The sequence below is a fragment of the Mirounga leonina genome, unplaced genomic scaffold (assembly GCF_011800145.1).
Source record: "Mirounga leonina isolate KUSES-001 unplaced genomic scaffold, KU_Mleo_1.0 Mir_104, whole genome shotgun sequence".
Classification (NCBI taxonomy): Eukaryota; Metazoa; Chordata; class Mammalia; order Carnivora; family Phocidae; genus Mirounga; species Mirounga leonina.
The window spans coordinates 17359453-17372527 of record NW_023270231.1 but is presented as its reverse complement, the minus strand read 5'-3'; the positions used below and the strand labels follow the sequence as shown (position 1 = coordinate 17372527).

Below are 13075 nucleotides of genomic sequence, written 5' to 3'. Positions count from 1 at the left end.
TGAGGTCCAGGATAGAGCTATAAATCGGGAGTTGGCAGTCTATATAAAAGCCTTGAGAATGGATAAGATCACTTAAGGAATGAGTAGAGAAGAACTAATTCTGAGGACTGGGCAAGAGGAACTCCCAATATTTAGAAGTTTGGAGAAAGAGAGAGGCACGGCAAAGAAAAACAAAAATAGAAGCAGTTAATGAATGAGGTAGGAAGAGGAACGAGAGACAGAAGAAAGAGGGTCAGGAAGGAGGGGCTAACATAAATTTCCATTTATGATCCAGTAGATTGGCCAAGTAGCATTATAGTAGATATAAACCCAAATATATCAGTAATTAAATCTAAATGGATTAAGTAGTTCAATTAAAAGCCTGTAATTATTAAACTAAATTAAAAATAAAATCCAATATATGCTGCTTACTAGAGATATACCTTAAACATAAGACATAGAGTAATTAAAAAGTAAAGATGATAAAAAATATAACATGCAACCACTATCCAAAAGAAAGCTGGAATAGCTATACTGATAGTGAAGTAGACTCAAGGAAAAAGCAAAATTGGGATAAAGATACAATTTCATAATGATAAAAGGGTTAATTCTCCAAGAAAACATTAAATTCTCAATTTATACGTATGTAAAAACCATAGCTTCAAAATACATAAAGAAAAATTGACAGAATTATAAATACAGGCAAATCTACACTCATTTTGGGAAACTTCAACACACTTCTCTCAATAAAAGGTACAGCAAGGAAAAAAAATCAGTAAGGATATATAAGATATAAACAACACAATTAACAAATTTGATATTTTGGCATGTACAGAACACTGTGCAGAAAAGAATGCACATTCTTCTCAAATGTACATGGAACATTTATGCTGGCCATAAAAGAAGTTTCGACAAGTTTCAAAGGATTGAAATCACTCAGAATATGTTCTCTGACCACAAAAGCATTAAGCTGGAAATAAGTTTTTGAAATAAGTAAAAATTTCTCAATTTCTTGGGAATTTAACAATATATACTTTTATATAGGTCAAAGAAAAAAATTTCAGTGGAAATTGGAAATCATGAAAATACAACAACATATCAAAACACAGGGGATGTAGCTAAACCTCTGCTAAGAGAAAACTTACAGCCCTAAATGCATATATTTAAAAAGAAAAAAGAATAGAAAAAAAGTCCAGTTATTTATCTCAAAAAGAAGAAAAAGAGCAAATTGAAACTAAAGAAACTAGAAAGGAAGAAATAATAAAAACTAAGAGCAGAAATTAATGAAATATAAAGCAAATATTCAAGGGAGAAAATCAACATGCCTAGAAGTTGGCACTTGTAAAAGAATAATAAAAGTATTGGTTTCTAAGAAGTCTGATAGGAAAATAATAAAGAAGTCACAAATTACCCGTTGAATTTGAAATGAGGACATCAGTTCATATGCTACAGGTATTTAAAAGATAATTACAATATATTATGAATAATTTATTATTAATAAATTTTTAGATAAAATGAAAAATGCTTAGAAAAACAAAACTAACAAAAACTGACATGAGAAAATAAAAAACCTATAATAGTCCTCTACCTATCAGAGTGTTGAAGCTGTAGTTAACAATACCTATACAAAGAAATCTACAGGCATAAATGGCTTTCCCCTAAGTAAATTCCTCAAAATATTTATGGAAGAAATGACACCAATCACATATAAACAGGTGAATAGACTAGAAAAAAGAAAATGTGCACACCCTATAATTCCTCAGGAAGGGTTAACTAAGTAGCATTTTCCAAACTACTTTGACCCAGAACCTTTTCCTCTAGAGCAGTGCTGTTTAATAGAAACCTAATGCCAGCTACATGTGTAATTTTAAAACTTTTAGTAGCCACATTAAAATAAAAATAGGTGAAACTAATTCCAAAAATATATTTTATTCAATACAATACACCCAAATATTATCAATTCAATATATAATCAATATAGAATTATTAATGAGATATTTTCCATTCTTTTTTGAAGACTAGTGCTAAGGCTTTAAAATCTGGTGAGTTTTGTATGCTTCCAGCACATCTCAATTCAGTTCAGCCCCATGTCAAGTGCTCAGTAGCCACATATGGCTACCATATTGGACAATGCAGCTCTAGGGACTTGTGTGGGTCCTCTGTTTTGCAGGGCACTCTTCAGGAAACCCTGCCCTAAAAAGAGACCCATGGCTAAAACCTTCCCGCCAGGTCAAGGATAAAACATGCTAAGAGTCTCTACAAGAAGTTATAAAAGGTATCATCCCAGAAAATTGGTGAGGCATTTTGGAAAACATCTCACCATATGGAAGAATTATTTTTTAATTAAAAAGTAAAAGACATGGACGTGGGGTCAAATCTTTCCTATTGTACAGTGCTGTTTTGGTTATCTTTTGCTGCATAACAAATCATCCCCAAACTTAGTTGTTTAAAACAACAACATTTGTTTGTTTGGGCAGGGTTTGGTGGGGACAGTACACCTCAGCTTCATGTGGCATCAGTGAGGGCAGTTTGGCTGGAGCTGGAAGATGCATTTTCCAGGTGATTCACTCAAATGGCTGGCAAATTGGTGCTGGCTGTTGGCTGGGAGCTCAGTTAGACTATCAACAAGTAGAGAAGAATCATGGTCCTCTGCAAGTGGCTGCTTGGGCTGCATCCCAGCATGGCGGCAGGATACCAACAGGGAGAAAGCAGATGGTCCAGACCTGTCAAGGCTAGGCCTTGCACTGGTACAGCATCATTTTTGCCCTGATTTGAGGAGGTGAAGAAATAAATTCCACCCCTGGTGTGGGGAGAGACAAAGCACTCATGACTATCTCTGATCCACCATAGATGCTATAGTATTTTCAAATCCGTAATTGCTCTTCCCAATAATGTTTTTCAGTTTTAATAATTTATTTTTTTTAATATCTTGAAATAGGGGCGCCTGGATGGATCAGTTGGTTAAGCATCTGCCTTTGGCTGAGGTCATGATCTCAAAGTTCTAGGATCAAGCTCCACATCGGGCTCCCTGCTCCTTGGGGCGTCTGCTTCTCCTCCTCTGGCCCTCCCCCTGCTTGTGCTCGATTTCTTTCTCTCTCTCAAATAAAGTCTTTAAAACAAATAAACAAACAAACTTGAAATAAATATGACAACATCTTAACAATTTACGCATGTGTGGAACACAAATGTTTGCAATAATATGTCTGTATACATTTTCTATTTTCTTTAATTTTTTAAAATTAACAGGCTTCATTTTTTAGAATGGTTTTAGATTTGCAGAAAAATTACAAAGATACTATAGTGTTCCCATATATCCCTCCTCCCCACACACAGTCGCCCCATTATTAGCAACTCACGTTGGTATGGTATATTTGTCATAACTTTTTTTTAAGATTTTATTTATTCTTATTTTTGAGAGAGAGAGAGAGAGAGAACAAGCAGGGAGGAGGGGCAGAGAGAGAAGCAAAGTCCCTGCTGAGTGGAGCCTGAGGCGGGGCTGGATCCCAGGACCCTGGGATCATGACCTGAGCCAAAGGCATACGTTTAGCCAACTGAGCCACCCAGGCACCCCATTTGTCAAAATTAATGAACCAATATTGATACCTAATTACTTAATTTAATATAATCATTTATTCAGATTTCCTTGGGGTTTTTGTTTGTTTTTTAGAGAGAGGTGGGGGAGGGGAGGCACAGAGGGAGGGAGAGAATCTTAAGCAGTCTCCATGTCCAGTGTGGAGCCCCGCGTGGGGCTTGATTCACAACCCTGAGATCATGACCTGAGCTGAAATCAAGAGTCAGATGCTTAACCAACTGAGCCACCCAGGTACTCCAGTTTCCTTGGTTTTAAACTAATGCCCTTCAGCTCCAGATCCCATTTAGGATGCCACGTTATATTTAGCAGTCACATCTCCTCAGGGTCCTCTTGGTTGTGACAGCTTCTCAGAATTGCCTTGTTTTTTTATGACCTTGATAGTTTTGAAGAGCACTGGTCAGATACAGTGCAGGATGTCCTACTACTGGTATCTGTCTAGTGTTTTTCTCATGATTAGATTGAGGTTATGGGTTTGGGAGCGAAAGACCACAGAGATGAAGTACTATTTTCATTACAACATATCAACATGATTTATGATTGTTGATGCTGACCTTGATCTCCTGGCAGAGATGTTTTTCAGGTCTCTCCACTGGGAAGTTCCTCTTTTTTTCCCTTTTTCTTAGTGTCTTCTTTGGAAGAAAGTTGCTAACATGTAGCCCACAATTGAGGAGTGGGGAGTTATGCTCCCCTCCTTCAAGATGAAGTATCTACATATGTGATCTGGAATTTATCTGCACAGTGAGTTGTTTCTTCTACCACACTTATTGATTTACCAATCATTTGTTTATATTGGTCTGGACTCATGGATATTTATTTTAAACTTTGGGTAATAAAGCAACACTACTTTATTTTGTTGCTCAATTTGTTCCAGCTTTGGCCACCAGGGGCGCTTTCATTTACTTCGCAACATTTTGATTGGATACTATCACTGCCATGAGAAAGATAAGAAAAAGGCAGTCCATTTAAGTGACCAGAAGGTCCAGGACATGACAGCCCACCTCTGACTTCCGAACCTCCACTACACATACTTAGCCCACCCGGGGCCCTCTGCGGCTGCCCAGAAGATAGGCTGAGATCACTGGGCAGCTCCTCCAAGAAAGTCAAAGAAGTCACTGCTGGTCGTAGGAGGTCCTTGTGTGTGTGGCTGTTCCATATTCTGAAAGTTCATAGCCAAGGAAAGGGTAATTATATACCTCAATGGAGAAACAAAAAATATGTGAGCAGCACTGGGTTATCATGAAGTGGTTCAAGTCTATAAATAGTGCTACCCTGGTCCCCAACCATCTCAGGAGCAAATTAAAGCTTGCCGTGGTGCTGGGCAGGAACTCACTGCCCTGACCCACCCCCAGCACTCCATGGGGTTTCATTGAGAGTACCATGGATGCCCAACAGACCAAGACCCAAGAACACGTATACTCCCTCATGTACAGGAGGGGAGCGTGCAGTGGCCCTCACAAACAACCTTCACGATGGCTACAGACCCCCAGGAACTAGTGTCCTGGACATGGGCAATGACTGAACAGATACTTCTCTTTTGATCCAGCAGGGAACAATCTTGAGAAATAAACTGGCTCTGGATGGAAAGTAAAAAAATAGCACTATAAAGAAGATCTTATTTGAAGAAACTTTCATACATGCTCAAATCCTTCAAGGGTCAACCCTGGGTCCATGAGTTGGACGTGTGGCTTTGTTTGGGGGAATAAAGCTACTCCAACCTTGATCTCAAAACATGCTCAGGAAGTCATTCAAATGTGAGGCCCATTTCAATACCCCAGTTCCCAATGACACAGGGCAAATTCTGTATGGACTGCTACAACTGAAGACTTTCATAACACAGCAAATGCTTTCATTTCTTTTTCTTTTTAAGTCCAAAACCTCTCTTTGCAAGTATTGTTAAAACAAAGTTTCATGATAAGGTATTTCAAACATTTAGGCAAATCTTGAGGATATTAGCGCAGACTACAACCTCTAATTTTATCAAGTCTTAACATGATGTCGTATTTGCCACACATCTTTTTTTTTCTTAAAGAAAGACAATATTGCAGAACCCCTTGCAGCCTCTGTGCACATGCTCACCCCTTGCCCCACTGCCCCTCACCTGCCCCTAGCTGACACGTATTCTCGGCCATTCACACCAGCCTCTTCTGTCCTGCCTTCCACTCAGCCCTCCTGGAGAGCTGCAGTAGGTGACCGTATCAGGAAGGGTGTGCTGGAAGAGACCCACCTCACAGAGCTGCTCAGCCAGAGAACAGGCCTGCTGGGCACAGCTGTTAGGAAGAGGAGTGGGGTGTGGAGGAGAGAAAGGATGAAAAATACGGCCTAGGGCTTGAAATGCATTTCAACCTTCCAAAGACAAAATATGCTACAACAGATCATATTATCTGTTTTGTCCAAACTCTCTTTTGTTGTTGTTAAGTCACTGTGCTTAGGATGAAAATGCCAACATTAAAGAAATCTCACGTTCTTCGTTCTCTTAAGGAACTGAGGAATGGGAAGCAGGAGGCCTCAGGGCTGGTGGAAGAGAGAAGGGCACAGCGCTGGGAAAAGGTGGGTGAGGCCAATGCTGATTTGGCTGCAGAATACTGTTAAGGTCCAATGATGTATTAAGTGTTATCAGACTTATAAAAAATATTTGATAATCCAGGGAATGTTTTGGCAGGCTAGTGGTTTCCAAAAATCTATTTCTGCAAGATTTCTGCTGATTAAATTAATGCTATATGGACGGGTTCCTTCAGGGACATCGACTGAATCAAGCCATACACCAACAAACATAAAGAGGGCGGGGAGGACCCAAAACCGCACTCATTTGCTAAATTTCCAAACTAAACTTAAATTTTGTTATTAAATCCAACCAAGCATTTTCAAAATATCACTTGCCAGATTGGTTCAAACCGGAAGCACACGTCTGTTTCCAACACCACTAGCCCAGACCCAAGTCTAGACTCAGGTCCAGTCACTTGAAGGGAAGGCAACTATCAAGGGCATGCTTTGTGCTAGGCATTGTGGTGGATATGTCACTTTCTACGGCTTATTTAATCCTCACAAAACCCTCTGAAGGATGACATTAATCCATCTGATACAAGAGGATGCCGCAATTCAGAGAGGTTAAGTAGCCTGCACAGGGTAACACAGCCAGCAAGCAATTTATATGGATGAGCCTTGGATTAAACACAACCCACATGAGCTCCTATTTTTCTGTGGTAGTCTCACTTCTATGCTATTTGTGTGTCAGTTGGGCTGTTTCAGATTGCAGAGGACAGAGAAATGCTCCCGCTCTCTCTGGACTTGGGGATGGATTGTAAGAATCCAGAGGAGGTGAAGGAACCCAGAAAGCAAGCAAAATCACAGTAACCAGATTCGGGCTTCTGTGGAGTGTCACAGGGACCTGTCCTCTCAGAGGGGGCCATGCGGCTGCTGATTCTAATGACACTGCCACTCTCAACATAGCCTTCCTCTTTTTCTCCTTCTCTCTCTCCCTCCTTCTCTGCTTGCCTCATGCTTTCTGTCTCCTGGCTCCATCCCTCTAGTCCCACCATGCCCCTATGGGGTGTGCGTGCCTCCCTTGGTCAAAGGACGGTTGGTAGAAGGCCTTCTAGAGGAACCAGGCACCGCATGGGTGGCCACCATCATGTGTCCGGCCAATCTTTGGTCCAATCACGTGTGACTAAGGTAGTAAAGCCACAGTAAAGCCACAGGATGTGGGTAATTACGCAGAAGATACCATTTTCCTCAGAGAGGAGGTGTGCGTGTGGCAGGCCCTAGGGGTCCCCAGGGCTTCCATATTAGTGTCCTGTGGCCGCCATGGCAAAGCATTACACATTGGATGCCTTCAATACAACAGATATTTATTCTCCTGCACAAGACAAGAGGCTGGAAGTCTGAGATCAAGGTGTCACCAGGGCTGTGCTCCCTGCAAAGGCTCCAGAGGAGATTCCTTTCTTGCCTCTTCCAGCTTCTGGTGACCCCAGGCGTCCCCTGGCTTGTGGCTGCTTCCCTCCCGCCTCTGCCTCTGTCCTCACACAGTCTTCTCCCCATGTTTCTCTATGCCCTCTCCTCCAAGGACACCAGTCATTGGATTCAGGGCCCACCCTAAATCCAGGATGATTTCATCTCAAGATCCTCAACTAAAGACATCTGCAAAGACCCAATTTCTTGAGAAAGTCACCTTCTGGGTTCCCAGGCAGATACAAATTTGGGGGGTACACTATTGAAACCATTACAGCTTCTCTTCAGTACACTGTGTCATCACACAACACCCCCAAGGTGTATCATGGGCTCCCAGATAGCAGGGGTTGTGCGGTTTTTCTTCTTTTGGAGGTGCCTTAGCACGTGCCAGGAGCTAACTAACTGCCTACTTACTGATTTACCCGGAATAGATCGGAAAAAAATTCTGAAAAATCAACATCATTTTATTCAAGTCCCTACCTGTTGCATGGTGCTGTCCCCATCTGTGGCATCCTGCATGCATTGTGGCTGCCCGGTAGCAAGTTTCTGGGCCACCCCTGCCACAGAGCATCGTCCACAGAGATGTGGATCTGCAGTTTCGCCCGTCTTCTGAGCAGAGGTCTGACACCATAGCTTCTCCATCCCAGAGTCAACCTAGTGCAGATCTAACCCTCCCTTCTAGTGTGTTCCGGCCCATGAGCCAACTGGGTCCAAAATCCATGCTGAGGTCCTCTTTGTGTTCCCCCTCAGTTGCCTGAGGAGGTAGGTGAGTCCTGTTCCAGTTTGGCCTTGCTCATCGAATGTTCTCTGGTGGGAAAACAAACCAAACCAAACCCCAGAACTCTGGTTTGGTTCTTAGTGATATAAAAACTATTTGGATTTGGTTCGAGGTTGAGCAAACTGGTGCAGTTTGTTCCAGTTTTTGGTTCACAGTTCAGGCCAAGTCGCTGATCCAGACAGAAAGAATGTCCCTGGAATGCCTCTTCCAACTAGGGCTCAACAGCTGAAAGGGCTGGGTGTCCAGACGGAGGCCGCCTGCTCAGCAGACACCCAGGGGCTTCCCTGCAGCTCCAAACACAGGCCTCCGAGGTCCTGGGGACAGGGTCTGGCGGCACATCTGGCCCGGTTCTCCGGGGCCTAGCCCGGAAGGCCATGCTACCTTCCACAGACTGGCGCAGCATGCCATCACCCCCGGGGCCAGGCCACGAGGCATGCCCTCAACCCGAGGACTGGGGACAGAGCGGGGGCAGCCTGGTGGGGGGGGTCACTGTGTAAATCTGTTACAGTTTCCACATAAGCACAGCTCTGGTGATCTCAGTCAAGAAGCGGCAGGGAGCCACCGAGAACCCAAATATGGCTGGGTGGGAAACAATAGGGAGTGATGGACCCTAGAGGAGCCAACCAGAGGCATTCAACTTCAAGTGGTTTGCAGCCTGGTACTCCTTCTGCGAGGCTGGCAGGTCTGAGAGGCTCGCAAAGGAACATGCCTGCCTGTCTTTGGCAGGCACCAATTCAGAGCCCTGTTTCTGGGGGCTAACGCTGCAGTTTCCCTCCCCAGCCAGGAAGCAAGGCAGAGCCAAGGACGAGGCATCAGGAGAGATCACCCCCAGGGAGCAACTGCAGGGGGCAGAGCAGCTGGGGGCATTGGGGACACCTGGCAGTGAATCATCAATCAAGAATTTTGAAAGGAAAACACATTATTTCCACTCTAGTCTCCCTCCCACGCTGACCACACATCAAAGGGGTCCTCGGACGCAGGGAACTAGTCAGCTGGGTTGATCAGGCCCTGAATGCTGGAAACCCGAGGGCTGGGACCAAAAGGCACGTCCCTGAGGGACTGCCCTAATTCTGCAATGTGGGAAGAGACACACCTCTGGCCACCACACAGGGAGCTGACAAACATTGTCAAGGGAAACGGAAGGAAAGTTCCGAGAAGATCTCTCGTCCAAACACCTCAGTTTCTCAGGATTATTTTTTCCCATCCTTACCCTTTAAATAATCCACCCAAGGGCAACCTTATCAAAGGCACGTGGGGTGTTCCCTGACTTAGACTGAGGCCATTTTTATTCCGCCTTGGCTACATGGATAGCAAACGCCGCCTGAGACACAATCCAGAAATATTTCCTAGTGCTGGCTGCCCTGACAGGATTAGACCGCTAGCTAGCACATGTGATTTCAGCTGGGTGTGCTTTGTGTTAAACTATGCTTGCTACGTGCTGGATTCAATTATAGGTTTTCTTACACTTACATCTTCATTAGTTCTACATTGCCGAGTAGATGGAATGTGCTGTCAGCTTAAAAAAAAAAAAAAGTGTTATTTTTTTTTTTCAAGGATTCAACACTGTCCGGTCCTATTAAAAAAAGAAAGGAAAAGAAAATCTTGGCTCCAGCATACATTGCTAATGGGCATGGAACTGATTCACGAGTCCCCAACTCTAGTTGTATAAAAGTAATTACTGCAACCTCGAGTAATTGCTTCCATATTCAATATTCACAGAAGGCTGCACATGTTTTACATATATATATGTGTGTGTATATATATATATATATATATACATATATATAAATATATATATTGAATTGGGAGAGAATAAAATATAAATAAAAAAAAGAACTATCAGAGAACATTTAAACTACTCATATACATACCTCTAAAAAAAAAAAAAGTCTTTAGCTGTGATAAAGATCCTGACAGAAACAAACGAAGCCAGGCCAGCAGAGACTCGAGCCCTGAAGACCCCAGCCCTCCAAAACCGGAGAGCAGGTGGCTGGGCACGGGAAGTCATGAGGAGCAAGGTCTATGGTAGCCACAAAGGCCCACCTCACAGCCAGCAACTGTCAGTGTGTGGCGGCCACTTCCTACTCAGCAGCACTGCCTACCCCAAAGTCCTGTGAAGCCTCTGCCTGGCCCCCAGCCTATGGAGCTTCATGCCCTATGTGTGGCTCTGGAACCCAGAGTCCCCACTCTGTCCCCCAGGTGGGTCCCACAGGGCTGGATGGTATTGGCATAAGAGGGCACCACATGGGGCGGGGCAGAGCATTCCCATACAGCCCCAGAAACCACTTCAGGGAGGAAAGGGATCCATGAGGAAGGTCTGCAGACCTGAAGGAAACTTCCTGAGCAAATAGAGAGACATTCAGAGTTGGTACCTCTCAGGAAGGGAGTTAAAGGCAGGCCTTCCCGCTGATGTGTGGATGATGGAATTGATTTCATGGATCTAAACCTAAGACTTGACATTGCTCTCTGTTACATTTCATGCTTGGTTGGAGCCTGAGACCTCTTGGAGCTTTCTTTCTGTCATCTATAGAATTGCCTTTCGATCCTGGCTTTGTTTCAGCCGCGACTGTGCTAAGCCTACGTCCCTCACATCTCTCTGTTGAGACCAGTAACGATAATGCCGGACAAAGAAAGATCTCCATGCAGATGGGCTCTGCCCCATTTATCAAGAAGGGTTGTTCAAGCAGGTGCATGCACACCTACCTGCTCTGCCTTCTATTACACGGTTCCCCCTCTTACCTGACAGGGTAATTCCCGATCTGGGGGTTGAGAGGAAGGAACAACTTGGCAATCGAGCTGCTAATGGTGTCTTCTTCTTGTCTGGGTTCACAAAGAGCTAGGCAATGTGGTGTGGTGAAGTGACCCAGTGGAGCACGCATGCAATGCTGTGGGCCCTGGCCCAGGCCACTGGTGCAGATCCCACACCACAACTGGAGAGACTCCTGGCTTCTCTTCAGTGTTATCTCTGGCCAGCCTCTGTGGATCCTCAGCCTGGCAAGAGAGGCCCATCTTAAAAATCCTGGCAACTGTGTGAGACCTGTCACACACTGCCTTTGATTTTGGGGCCTTGATTGAAGTTCAAACCATGTAATTTTTAGTTGGGCTCTGTTTGTCCTCTTTCTCACCTTGGACTTGGTTCACCAAAGTCTGTCTTCCAGAAGAGTGTCAGGCCCCAACAGGCCTCAGAGGCATTTCCTTGATATATAATCCATAAGGAGTAGCAGGAGAAGCAAGAGAACCTCCTCCATCAGGAGGTTCAGCCCAAGGACATGAGACATTTTTAAATAAGAGAATGAAAAAAATTAACTGCTTGAAATAAATAACTGGAAATCCAGTTAACACACAATCAAGGTGCATTTGGTCATTTGAAAAAAGATAGTGTGGCTAACTGAACATCATCATCATCATCATCATCATCATCATCATCATCATAAAGACCTTATTAAAAAAAAGAAGAAGAACATGGGGTGCCTGGGTGGCTCAGTCGTTAAGCGTCTGCCTTCAGCTCAGGTCATGATCCCAGGGTCCTGGGATCGAGCCCCGCATCGGGCTCCCTGCTCCGCGGGGAGCCTGCTTCTCCCTCTCCCACTCCCCCTGCTTGTGTTCCCTCTCTCACTGTCTCTCTCTCTGTCAAATAAATAAATAAAATCTTTAAAAAAAAAAAAAAAAAAAGAAGAAAGAAGACAATGTGAGCTTCGGGATGCTCCGGAGGTATAAAAGGTTTAAATTCGGAAAAGCTAGAGTCGGCACAGCTCCAGTGCTGCAGAGGCCTGGCCTGGGGGGTGGGGGGGCACAGCAACGCTTCTCCGCAGGGTGGCCCAGGGCTCTCCGCTCCCCTCATGGAGTGCTCCAGGCACCACATGTTCCCGTTTCACAAACTAACGGTGGTTATGATTAGAAAAGGGTTTTGCTGCCAACTTGAAAATATATAGACCAGCAGCACTAGAAAGTAAATTTCAGCTCCTTACCCTGCTGGCTGAGGGGCAGCAGCTCATTTAGGCTATATAAACAGAAGGTACGGGCTGAGAAATTAGAAGAGAAATAGCTGCCATCAGTGTTCTACAGGAGGGTAAAAGGACTGTCCAAAGGTAAATTATTCCAGAGTTCTAGCCTTGGTTTCCTTTTCTAGAAAATGCTAGAGGCCTTGGGCAGTTGTGAGTAGTTAGCAAAATAATAATGCAAGTGGGAGCACTGGAGAGACAGACAGAAAGAAGATGTTGCCTCTTCACCCACAAACCAACCCACAGAAAAAGGCAGAGTCAGAATAATTTTCTTCATTCAAAAAATATTTACTGTTCTGAACAGTGTTCTAAGCGCCAAGGTTATTACATCAGTGAATAAAGCAGGTGAAAAATGCCTGATCAAACTATGCCTGCAGCTTTATAATCCGTAGACATTTGAGCCAATAAATTCCTTGTAGCATTTCAGCCAGTTTGAGCTGGGTTTTTTGTTACTTTCAAAGCAAAGTGTCCTAACTGTTACTGTCATCCTCTAGACATGGTGACACCTGACCAAACCCTGGGTCTGGTCACATTTCACTCCACATTCAAATTAAGGAGGAACACTAAAGACAAAATGCTCATGTCTCTGTCTGAAAAACCAGCCACCTCTGGGTGGCACACAGCTCTTATAAATAACCAGGAAACAGATTCAGGCTGGAAAAGGAATTTTAACAATTTCAAAAGAAAAAAAAAAGGAAGGAAGGAAGGAAGGAAAGGAAAGAAAAAGAAAGAAAGAAAGAAAGAAAGAAAGAAAGAAAGAAAGAAAGAAAGAAAGAAAGA

General features: G+C 43.8%; 1 long non-coding RNA gene across 7 annotated transcripts in view; it reads right to left on the bottom strand.

The window, feature by feature from the left end:
- The window catches only part of LOC118016873, a 288291-nt gene that overhangs the window by 125581 nt on the left and 149635 nt on the right, over positions 1–13075 (bottom strand). The window contains exon 1 of one of the 7 annotated variants that reach the window (XR_004680969.1): positions 11034–11679. The exons of 5 other annotated variants lie outside the window; for them this stretch is intronic. This is a non-coding gene — a long non-coding RNA (uncharacterized LOC118016873). Of the gene's footprint in view, positions 1–7996; positions 9815–11033; positions 11680–13075 lie in introns of those variants that run through there. One more of the 7 variants, XR_004680970.1, reaches the window with a different exon arrangement.